The following is a 12,279-nucleotide window of genomic DNA, read 5'->3' as shown; positions in this document are numbered from 1 at the left end:
ACTGCTGGGCAATTGGGAGTGCAAACCCTTACCTCGACGTTCAGAGAGAGATACCCAGCGCACTTTTGAGGTAACCCACCCCAAATCCAACAATGGGCTGTAAGCACCGAGCTCCCCAATGTCTAACATTAGATGTGATTGCATGATTGTACAGCACTAGCTGAGCAAGCCCAGGTCCCTAAGAATTCCATAAACGACCAGTGTAAGATTTTCACTGAGGCGGTCATTTGGCCCGTCATATCTTGCCCAGCCCCGATCTTGACCAGCTCTCCCAATAATCAATTTACTTTAGTCCCATTCCCCTACCATCTCCCCATAGCCCTGCACGTTCTTCCTTTTCAGTTAACGGTTCAAGGGTGCTTTATCGTGTTCGCGAGCAACTTGTCTCTCTCAATGAGCACACCCTCCTCTTTATTCTGATTGGTTGTTGTTGTTGTTATTGTATGAATACAATATTTCGACCAGCCATCAGTAAATTGCATTCACAATCACACAATGCACGAATCATAACGAAAACAAACTTTAGACAGGTGGAGAAAGCAACGAACAGAGCAGCGCACAGCAGAATGGAAAGATGGAATGGGATATATTTGTAAGTCTCCACGGGTGGTCAGAAACTAGAGCAAAATCAATTTTGAGAAGAAAGAGTACAAGGTTCGCTCACCTACCATAGAGAGATAAATAAACACAGCAATACCAGTTGTCCAATTGAGGGACAATGGAGTAAAAGACCAAAATCAATACAGATATGTGAAGAATTGGGAGCATTTACACAAGAAAAGCAACTGCTGACATTTACAGTATATTTCCCAGTATAAAATAGTAACAGTGCTTTATGTGCTCACCATATTAAAGAGTAAATTGGACAGCAATTTCCAGTGTCGCACATGCACAGTTAAGTGTGGAAATCAGGGCATTGCCACCTGAGTTTCCGCAATCCTCCCAATCTGTGCTATACCATCCCCTCACAGAGAGATTCAGTATTGAAGGGCATGGAATCTAGTAAAGTTGTTGTATTGCGTAACGGATAAGTGCAATTGGATAAAAGGTTAGAGATCACCCATTCCACGTATCGAATTTTGAAACAGCGTGAATCTTAATTAGTCCCAACCAATCTCTCAGCCACTGAAAATGACTTTTACAAATGTAGAATCTCATTCTTTCAGGTTTTCATAGAATTTACAGTGCAGAAGGAGGCCTTTCGGCCCATCGAGTCTGCACCGGCCCTTGGAAAGAGCACCCTACTTAAGCCCACACCTCCACCCTATCCCCGTAACCCCTTCTAACCTTTTGGGCATTAAGGGGCAATTTAACATGTCCAATCCAACTAACCTGCACATCTTTGGACTGTGGGAGGAAACCAGAGCACTCGGAGGAAACCCACGCAGACACAGGGAGAATGTGCAGACTCCAAACAGTGATCCGAGAATTAAAGCTGGGACCCTGGAGCTGTGAAGCAACAATGCTAACCCACTGTGCTACCGTGTCGCCCAGGTTTTAAATTGTTGAAGATTCAAAGCAAGACTAAACTTTGTCTCCTTTCTCCGCCTTGGTCTCAGTCTTCTTATGCACCTCATTTCGCTTTCTGCACATGATTTGGCATTGGATTGAATGTTAAAAGTCACATTTCCTGGCGTAGCCTCTGTGCTGCTCATTACCCATTCTACAATCTAGGGAATAAACCAAGCCGCCTTCACAAGACCCAGCTCCTCTGTCGAGGATGTCGAGTTGAAACGGGCTCTTTAGTGGGCGGCACGGTAACACAGTGGTTCGCACTGTTGCTTCACAGTGCCAGGTCCCAAGTTCAATTCCTGGCTTGGGTCACAGTCTGCGCGGAGTCTGCACGTTCTCCCCGTATCTACGTGGGTTTCCTCCGGGTGCTCCCACTAGTCCCGAAAGATGTGCTGTTAGGTAATTTGGATGTTCTGAACTGTACACGAACTGGTGCCGGATGTGCTGATGAGGGATTTTCACAGTAACTAGATTGCAGTGTTAATGTAAGCCTACTCGTGACAATAATAAAGATTATTAATTATTTCAGGTTCCAGTGCAAAACTCTCCAGTCTGTGGAGCATTTGCCACTGACTGTAAAATCCAGCTTAATAATGTGCCAACTCCTGCAGCTAACAATGGACATCCAAGTTGTTGTTTCTCAGAAAGTTACAATCAAATGAGCTCCTGTTTTATTCTAAGGCTACGTACTGAGACAGTGGGAGGAAGAGATTGATTTTAAAACAAAACACATATGGTTGTTTTAATTAACAGAGCAGAAGCCAAATTCCCGTACATAGTTATTTGCATATTTTACTTCAGCATTAGTCCACAGTCGCATGATTCATGCTGTTTTAAATGTTAGGAATTGGCTTCTCCACCAACAGACTGGAACGGGTAGGGCTTAATGAACATGTCCTTGCCTGATCTCTGGAATGTTCCGCACACACAGAAGTGAAGGGACCATAAAACGTGAACTTTTGAGCAAAATTAAGAGGCAGGGATTTGCATTACTGACACAAACAAACCAGTAGGAGACAGCGTACAGAAATGCCCAGCAATTTACAACCACCAGAATTCAAGCGCCAAGTTCAAAAATCGAGCCTTAGGCTTCCGACATAGCTTAGGCCTCACCAAGAAGCAGGTTATTTTGAGATCCATGAAGTAGCAGTTCCAAGAAAGGGCAAATAGCTTATTGCACCTATATAGCATGCTACTTCTATCCTCGGTAGCATCGCCCATCTCTGGTCCCAGTCTCAGATTATCTCTAGGTGAAGCACACATCCCATATCGACCTGATTATTCCAACACACACTTGGATGACCTTGCACCCATGGTAAACTTGAGCTCACCCCGAATTCTGCTGTCCATATTCTAATGCGCACCAATTCCCGCTTGCTTATCATCCCTGTGTTCGCTGACCTACGAGAGCTCACAGCCCAACAACGCCTCAGCGTTTAATGCTCCCATCCAGTTTGAGATCCTCAACGGCCTCGACCCTCACAATCCCGAACCTCCTCCAACCCAAGGTTGCTGCATCCCTCCAGTCCTAGCCTTTGGTGCAACCCAAATTTCTTACCGTAGAGTTGGCAGCCATACCTTCAGGCGCCAAGGTCCTAAGCTTTGGAATTCAGTCCCTATTCTTTTCCATTTCCCTACCTCAGGACCCCCCATAGAATCTTCCTATTTGACCACGTTTTTGGTCACCTGTCTGTCCATCTCTCGATATGGCTCGATCTCAAATTATGTCCAGGAATGCTCATGTGAAGCAGCTTGGGATTCTTACAATGTGAACATAAAAATAGAAGTTGTTATGAAATGCCACATTAAACTGTCTTCAAAAACACTTCACACATTGGAATTAGGGTTCAGAAGAGGAAGTGGCTATATCTGTTGGACTCTTTCAAGTTGGCGGTATGTGGATGAGCAAGGGGAAGAACTAATTAAAGAACGCTATAGATTCTGACTGCACAGCCATCAGTAATAATAATAATCTTTATTGTCACAAGTAGGTATACATTAATGAAGTTACTGTGAAAAGCCCCTAGTCGCCACATTCCTGTGCCTGATCGGGGACACCGAGGGATTATTCAGAATGCCAAATTACCGAACAGCATGTCTTTCGGGACTTGTGGGAGGAAACCGGAGCGCCCGGAGGAAACCCATACAGAGTCCGCAGACAGACCCAAGTGGGAATCGAACCTGGAACCCTGGCCCTTCGACAGTGGGACTCAAGAGACCCAAGTCAGAAGGATGATGATCAAGCCCTAATCAAGGGACGTGAGGACACAATCCTGGCTGGCTAATTGATCTGATTAGCACACTGTTGTGTGTGGGAGCTTGCTGTATATGTAAATTAGTTGCATCATTTCCTGCATTATAACAGGTGACGACAGTACAGAAGTAGCTCAGGACACCCGGAGGTCATGAGTGATGCAGCATTGAAACAGTAGTTCCCTTTTTTAAAAATGATGCATTTGCCATGTAGGTTTATCAGTACATCACGCTGATAAACCTCGCAGTTGGAGCCGGTAACCCCACTCCCTGCTAAATCTGTGTGTACGGTAAACACCATAGGAATGTAATCCATCAGAACAGGCAGGCAGATCACCTTGGGCATCGCAAGGTTAAAATGCAAAGCTTGGAAGTAAACTTTTTATTTATTCGTTCTTGGGATGCAGGCGTCGCTGGGCTGGGTCAGCATTTGTTGCCCATCCCTAATTGCCCTTGAACTGAGTGGCTTGCTCGGCCATTTCAGTGGGGGTGAGGGTGGTGTAGTTAAGAGTCAACCGCATAGCTGTGTGGGTCTGTAGTCACATATAGGCCAGACCAGGTTAGGAAGGCAGATTTCACATTAGGTGAACCAGATGTGTTATTTTTTTAATTTTCGACTATCGATTCATGGTCATCATTAGACTCTTAATTCTAGATTTTTATTGAATTCAATTTTCACCATTTGTCATAGTGAAACCTTTTGACCTACACTGAGAAACTTTTTGACCATCACTCTTAACAAACGGCAACCCAAGAAATGCTCAAACCCTGGCATTGTGCTGCTTTTTTGATAGTCCATACCCACCAAAATACATGCCCATGTGCAAACGCAACTGTAATTAAAAGGAACAAGAGTCGCGTACCAGATTAATCTGACTGTCAAGAATTGGAAAATCTATCGTTTTTCAAATTGTGTCTATTTCTGGGGATTTTGTTCGACACAAACTATTCTTCCGATAATCGGAATGTACAAATCATCTGAACCCCCCCCCCACACACACACACACACACACCCCAATTGCCATCTCATAGGACATAAACATAATGGCATTGTTTTCTGACATGCTCCATTCTCAAGAGGATAGGGATAAAGCTAGCAACAGCTAGACAGAGGTTAGTCCATGAGGAACCATTAGTATATATAGGTACGAAAAACAGGTCTAAACACAGACAGTTAATTACCAGGGGCTTGTGACACATTGAGGGCTGGAGCTCCCGGCAGAAGGAATGTATTTTAAGTCCTACTGGCGGCTGATGACTTTTAAAACCTACTTGCAAGATACTTTACCTCTATTTTATTTTTATTTTTTTTGTTCCAGCTGGATTTCTACAGGGATATGCATATACCAGCTCTTGATTTAGAGCTGTTGTTTTCAGATGAAGAAGATGCCATCTCCTGCTTCAGGGGCCGTGGATTCAAGCTCCACGCTAGACACCTGGGTACACAATCTAGGCCAGCACTTGTGAGAGAGCGCTGCTGTGTCGAGGAGCTGCCATTGTTCAGAGGAGCTGTTAAACAGAGGACCTGTCTGCCCTTTCAAATGGGTGTCGAACATCCCAAGGTCGGGGTGAGTTTACCTCAGTGCCTTGGCCAAAATTCATCCCTCAGCCAAGACTTAAAAACAGATGATGTGGTCATTTTATTGCTGTTCGTGGGATCTTGCTCTGCACAAATTGACTGTCGTGCCATGCTTCCCACAATAGAACAGTGACAGCACTCCAAAACTGGCTGTAAAGTATTTTGCAACGCCCCGAGTTCACAGAAGGCAATGTATAAATGTAAATCCCTCTCTTTTTAAATGCTGATTTGAGAGAGTTTCACATTGAATGTAAACAGTTGCATGATGGGAACTCAAGCAAAATCTGCTGCCCTGATCTTTTGTGTTTTATAAACTTATTTCAAACATAACCCAAACTGCGCCATCTTTTGATAGACGGGCCAATCAGCCCTTCCGAGCTTGCCTCGCCATTCAATAAGACCATGGCTGACCTGGTTATGGTCTGAACCCCACTTTGCCATCCTGTCCCCCATAAACCTTGACCCTTGACAACCCCCCCCCCGCTTGTCTATCAAAATTCCGTCTAACTCCACCGTGAGTGAATTCAGTGACCCGGTCGTCCTTGCTCCAGGGGTTGAGAATTCCACGTACTGTCGACGCTTTTGAGAGAAGAAAATATTTTCCTCCTCTGTCATAAATGGTCATTATCTTATTCTCAGACTGTGTTCCCCTGGTGATATTTCTAGTATTTAAATTACCATAAGATGTTTTTGTTTTAAATGTAAAAAAAATTTTTGGAGTCCCCAATTATTTTTTTTTGCCAATTAAGGGGCAATTTAGCGTGGCCAATCCACCTACCCTGCACATCTTTTTTGGGTTGTGGGGGTGAAACCCACGCAGACACGGGGAGAATGTGCAAACTCCACACTGACAGTGATCCGTGGCCAGGGATTCGAACCCGGGTCCTTGGCAGCATGAGGCAGCAGTGCTAACCACTACACCACAATGCTGCCCCCTGCATAATGTCAGACATTGAGGGTATTAGTGAGAACTTCCATTCATACAGCACCTTTCACAACTTCAGGGTATCCTGGAGGACTTTACATCAACAAAGTACTTTTGGAAGGGCAGCGTAGGGAGCACAGCAGCTAATATCCACACACCAACTCCCAGTAACAACCTTACCATAATGATCAGATAATTTATTCTGGCCAGGGCCTAAGGGGTCTCGTTTTAATGGCTCCTTTGAAAGACGGCTCCGCCGACAGATCAGCACTCCATCAGTGCTGCACTGGGATTGTTAACCTAGGTTTTGTGCGCAAGTCTCCCAAAGAGTGGGACGGGAACTCACGTCCATGCTCAGTCAGGGGCATGAGTGCTACCAGGGCGGGGGGACCTGTTGGAATACTTGACCCTTGAGAAGGTTAAGTTCGAACTGAGGGGAAGCTCGGAGGGGTTCTACAAGTCATGGGCACTATTTATTATGCACTTTCAAGAACTGGATAACATCGAACATTAGTTGGGGGGGGAAGGGTGGGTGGGGTGCGGGGGGCTATGTATATTGAAGATGGCTATGGGTAATCCCTGATTTTTTTTTCTTTGTCATTTGTTTATGTTAACATGCGGGCTGATGTCTGGGCATGGTGGGAGGATGGGATTGTTGTTACTGTTGTGGGGTTTGAGATATTTGTTGTTGTTTATTGATTGTTGTTGGGTGTAAATTCGGGAGAAAAATTGTGAAAAAGGAGAATAAAAATATTTTTTTAAAAAAAGAGTGCTACCACCTGAGCCTCGACTGACACCCATCCATTCACAGGTTAGTTTGCAGAGAGAATGAGGACTTGCTAATGAGGTTCAGCTTTAGTAATGAGCTTGCTCAAATCTTATTTTTCAGGCTGGACAACAGCTACCAATCATTTCCCAAATCAAACCAGGTAAGCTGAAAAAATGATAATATTGGCCTTTTCACAAGAAAGTGTTTATCTATATATATAGCTATGTCTAGTTAACTCTGGCTGTGGAATGCAACCTAAGCCTCCATTGGATAAGCAACACAATTCACCTGGAGCTCGTCATACCTCCAGAGTGCATCAGGAGCTGAACTTTCCCCATAACTTTCTTGCCACTCCCTGAGCAAGCCACACCCTGTAACACAGCCTGTGGCAAAATGCACAAGGTCCAACTCACGCTGATATAAATCACTAGACCTAGTGCTGCGGTGGCTGCCAACTCTGTTGGACGTATTCCTGGAGGTATCCTGGTGACACAGTGGTTAGCACTGCTACCTCACAGTGCCAGGGACCCTGGCTCGATTCTGGCCTCGGGTAACTGTCTGTGTGGGCAGAGTCTGCACGTACTCCCAGTGTCTGCGTGGGTTTCCTCCGGGTGCACCGCTTTCCTCCCACAGTCTGAGATGAAAAATGAAAAATGAAAATCGCTTATTGTCACGAGTAGGCTTCAATGAAGTTACTGTGAAAAGCCCCTGGTCGCCACATTCCGGCGCCTGTCCGGGGAGGCTGGTACAGGAATCGAACCGTGCTGCTGGCCTGCTTGGTCTGCTTTAAAAGCCAGCGATTTAGCCTTGTCAGCTAAACCAGATGTGCAAGTTAGGTGGATTGTCCTTGCTAATCTGACCCTTAAGTGTGTCCAAATATGAGCAGGTTAGGCGGGGGGAGTGGGCCTAGGTAGGGTGCTCTTTCGGAGGGTCGGTGCAGACTCGGTGGGTCAAATGGCCTCCTTCTGCACTGTAGGGATTCTATGGCCTCGCCATTAGTCAGCTGATACTCGTCCTCACAACTCAATGCCTTCCCAAGTCATTGTAAAGTGAACCTCAAAGTCTCCTTTACTTCACCGGATTATTCCTGACTGACAGTCAACAGCCGTCACCCTCCCCCTCCCCATCCACCTTAAGTAATTTTATCATTAATATAGCCAATAAGTAAATGCTTTCCATCTCTTTGAACATAAACAATGTATTGCTAAAGTTTTACATCAGGACAAACACAAGATTGGGGTGGCACAGTGGTTAGCACTGCTGCCTCACAGCACCAGGGAACCGGATTAGATTCTGACCTTGGGTGACTGTCTGTGTGGAGTTTGCACGTTCTCCCCATACCTGCAGAGTTTTCCAGGTACTTAGGTTTCCTCCCACAGTCGGAGATGTGCAGGTTAGATGGATCGTCCATGCTAAATTTCTCCTCATGTGCAAAGGTTAGGTGGGGTTATTGGGGAAGGGAGCCTCGGTGCTCTTTAAGAGGGTCAGTGCAAACCCACTGTGCCGAATGGCCTTCTTCTGCACTGTAGGGATTCCATAATTCTATGAATGCCAAATTTCAAACAATCACAATAATTTATGCCACAGGAGCAAAGGATGGTGATTGGTCAGCACGCCCACTGGGACTGGCTGAGGTCATCAACATGCAAGCTTTCCATGGCAACATCTTGCCCAATCAGAATCCTTTTCTCGTGTAATAGAATCTGTTGTGATTGTTTGAAATTTGGTATTCTTGTGTTTGTCCTGATGAGTGCAAGCCGAAAAGCTTCGGCAACACGTCTCTCTATTCAGCAAGATTCAAGTACTAACATTATAATGCCCCAATAATTTATTGTCTGGGTTGCTGGAAGCAGAGTCCAGGAAGTTCCCCTCCAATTCCTGAAGATTCTGCAACAATCCTGGAAGATTGGCACACTTCCCATCTTGCAACTCTGCAAGATTTATTTCCAGCAGTTCTGTTCAAAATGCTATAATATAGTCAAATTTCTAAGGCAGCGGCACGGTGGCAGTGGTTAGCACTACTGCCTCACACTACCAAGGACCTGGGTTCAACCCTGGCCCCGGGTCACTGTCTGTGTGGAGGTTGCACATTCTCTCCGTGTTTGCGTGGGTTTCACCCCCACAACCCAAAAGATGTGCAGGGTAGGGCGATTGGCCACGCTAAATTGCCCCTTATTTGGAAAAAAAGACTTTAATTAAATAAAAATTGAGCGACAGAGATACAAGGACAGGTAACCCAAAGCTTGGGTTAAAGTGAGCCTCAAAAGGAAAAGAGAGGTAATGAGTTTGAGGGGTTCAGGGAGTGAATTCCAGAGTTTGGGATCCAGACAGCTCTTGGCGCATCCACTGGCAGTGGAGTGAAGGAAAATCAGGATTGTACAAGAGCTGGAATTGGAGGAACGCAAATACCCAAGGACTATAGGAGGTTAGAGGGTGAGGCCTGGAAGGGGCTTTTGAACATTTATCAGGTTGCTGCTAAAATGATGACAGTCAGAGTGCAGCATCCTGTAGATATTCTGAAGAGCCGTCCTTGCCACTAAGAATGGTTCAGACCCAACGGCGGTTGGGACAAAGTCAATCAGTCCTGACTTTTCACAAAAGCGTTCAATTCGCAGAGTTCTCACCAATAATTGCACACGTCCCACTGTAAGCACGGTCCCCCGAGGAAACATCTGCATTTGAACAAGTGAAGTCCCCATTTCCCACAAAAGGAAGAAAAAAAGTAGGTCAAGGTGAAACAAGTCAGCAACAGCAACACTACAGAAGCAAGCGGTAACATCCCAAAGGGAACTCCAGTCAGGAAAATACTTCCTCCCCCATCACTCCACCCCCCAGAGATGTTTTCCAACATAACCAAAGTCATTCATCTCAAAAGCAAACTAGATCAACACTTCAATCTGAATTACTCCCAAGTCATAAAGAAACCCCTGACTACATCAGTGTACAGCCTTCACAGCACCGTGCGCTCGACTTGACAAATAACTTCACGAAATCTAAAACTCTTAAACAAATAAAAGTACAGGAATAATTCCTAGAACCTGCCCCCCCCCCCCCCCCCTCTCCTTGACACACACAAGCCAAGAAACGTTTGCTCTCTGCCAGGTTTGTGTCGCCCTCTAGATCAGGCCCAGGGGGAAGAACTTCAGCAACTAGATAGCAGACTTTCCAAAATAACTGGCAGAACTAGGGGAAAGGACAGAGAGAGAATGCACACCGTCCCAAAAAAAAGGATGGCCGCAACTTAACCCAACATTAACTTTCAAAAAGGGAACTGGATAAATTGAAGATGCGAGGCTCGCAGGGGTAGCAGATCGAAAGGAAGAGGAGGGTGGGGGTAATTCGAATCTTCTTTCACAAAGCCAGCACAGGCTGGAGGGGCCGAATGGTCTCTCTCTGCGCCCTATCATTCTGGAGAGTGAAAAATCCGAGAAGTGAGCGATCAGTTAAGACAGCAAACCCACACACATATGTACTAGCAAACTCAAGGAGAGTCAAGGCGGTGGGAGGACACAATGGGCAGGGAAATCTTTGGAAAAGCAATTGCAGAGAGACAATGAGAGAGAGATAGAGAGAGAGAAATCAAGCCCTTGCTTGATTCACTCAAAGGAAATTAACTGGAAACGCCATATCACTAACCGGAAACTGCATGGTCTCTGCGCTTTGACAGCACCAAAATCAAGCAAATACTGACATTAATGTATAAACACACACACACATAGAGTGGGGGGAGACTATTGTGTGCTGGCTTTGTCCTGCAAAGCACTGCAGGTTGGGGCAGTCGGATGTGTGGGAGCTCTGTACAGAGGTGGTTAATGTGTCAACATATTGCACAATGTCCCCGAGACTCTGCTGCTTTATAACACACACAGCAACCTAGCGGGTAATAGGTACACACACCAAAAATAACACCCCAAATCAAACCGATATTTCCTCTCTAACGTGTCAGCCCCTGTCCCTGTCACCTCCCCCCCGTTTGCAAACAGGTAACCGCGATCTGAATGTCCCCTTTACTCACACGTCCCCGAAATCTCCTGCACTCTCAAACGATACATCAAACAGCCCGGAGCCCTCCTCTCTCTCGATTGCAATAGTCACAAAAAATGTGTTCCCTCGGTGTGAGCCGTGACAGCGGTTCAGGCTAGTGTGATTCTAACGCTGTACACTTCCTGTTTTTTGTCTCTCTCTCTCTCTCTCTCTCTTTCTCTCTCTATCAAGGTACTGTAAAGGCTGGGTGGGGGAAGATCACCAACCGAGTGGAGCCAATCAGCATTCGGAAATAGCCCAGAGGCGACCTGACCCGTGAAACGAGATCACATCATCGCTCCCAATGATGCAAACGTGCAGCAACAACTTTCCAATTCTTTCCTCCCATCCCAGTTAAGGGGCAATCCACCTACCCTGCACACCTTTGTGTTGTGGGGGTGAGACCCACGCAGACACGGGGGAGAACGTGCACACTCCACGCGGAGATAAATTTTCTGATGTTAATGAGAAAAGTCTGGAGAGGGGAGTGGGAACCATCCCCGTTAGGGGAGCCCCAACCCAATCCCCGGCACAATTTTCTTTTCCTTGGTCGAGCGAAGACCGCAGAGGAAACGGGCTGGATTCTCCGATTTTGAGGTTACGTCCGGAGGAAGTGTCTAATTTCACGATGAAAAACTCGGCGAGGCTCCAGCACCGACCCTCCGACCGCTGAGGGGCGAGCAGTCACACCAGGTAAAACGCACGGCCTTCACGAAATAAACGGCCGGAGAATTGTCGGGCCCGTGGCGGCACGTACGCACGGCGACAACCTGCAGCGGTCACACTGTGCAACATGGTGCCGGACCCAGCCTGCCAGATTGTGGCCCCCCCCCCCCCCCCGCCCCCCGGTGCCTCCCTGGATACCGCCTCACCACCCCCAGGGGTCCCCCCAGCCCTCTCTGAAGCCCCCCCCCCCTGTCTCCTCCCCCCCCCCCCCCGGCCAGCTGCATGACTCCCCCTCCCCTGACTGTGGCGATGCTGGACACAGTCCGCAGCTGCCATGCAGGGTTCACGAAAACTGAGAGCACACGGGCGCGATTCTCCCAAAACGGGAGAAATCGTAAGGCTGTTGACACCAGCGCACCCCTTCCTGACCGGGAACCGATTCTGGTCCCCGGTCGGGGCTAGCAGCCCGATGCCGCAAGCTCCGGCATCACGGACTTAACGAATTTCGTTAAGCCCGCTTGCCAGAGTTAGGGCCAGCTGACGCGTCATATG

The 12,279-nt window shown here is 46.9% G+C and overlaps 1 protein-coding gene across 5 annotated transcripts in view; it reads right to left on the bottom strand.

Moving 5' to 3' along the window:
- The window catches only part of LOC119972818 (myelin basic protein), a 187,608-nt gene extending 176,261 nt beyond the window's left edge, over nucleotides 1-11,347 (bottom strand). For 2 of the 5 annotated variants that reach the window (XM_038810256.1, XM_038810258.1), the window contains exon 1: nucleotides 11,054-11,190. The gene's annotated coding sequence lies outside the window, so the exon portion shown is untranslated. Of the gene's footprint in view, nucleotides 1-11,053; nucleotides 11,196-11,288 lie in introns of those variants that run through there. The other 3 variants (XM_038810257.1, XM_038810260.1, XM_038810259.1) reach the window with 3 other exon arrangements.
- Nucleotides 11,348-12,279: the final 932 nt, after the last annotated feature.

This window comes from Scyliorhinus canicula, chromosome 10 (assembly GCF_902713615.1).
Source record: "Scyliorhinus canicula chromosome 10, sScyCan1.1, whole genome shotgun sequence".
Classification (NCBI taxonomy): Eukaryota; Metazoa; Chordata; class Chondrichthyes; order Carcharhiniformes; family Scyliorhinidae; genus Scyliorhinus; species Scyliorhinus canicula.
This window is presented reverse-complemented; position numbering and strand designations above follow the sequence as displayed.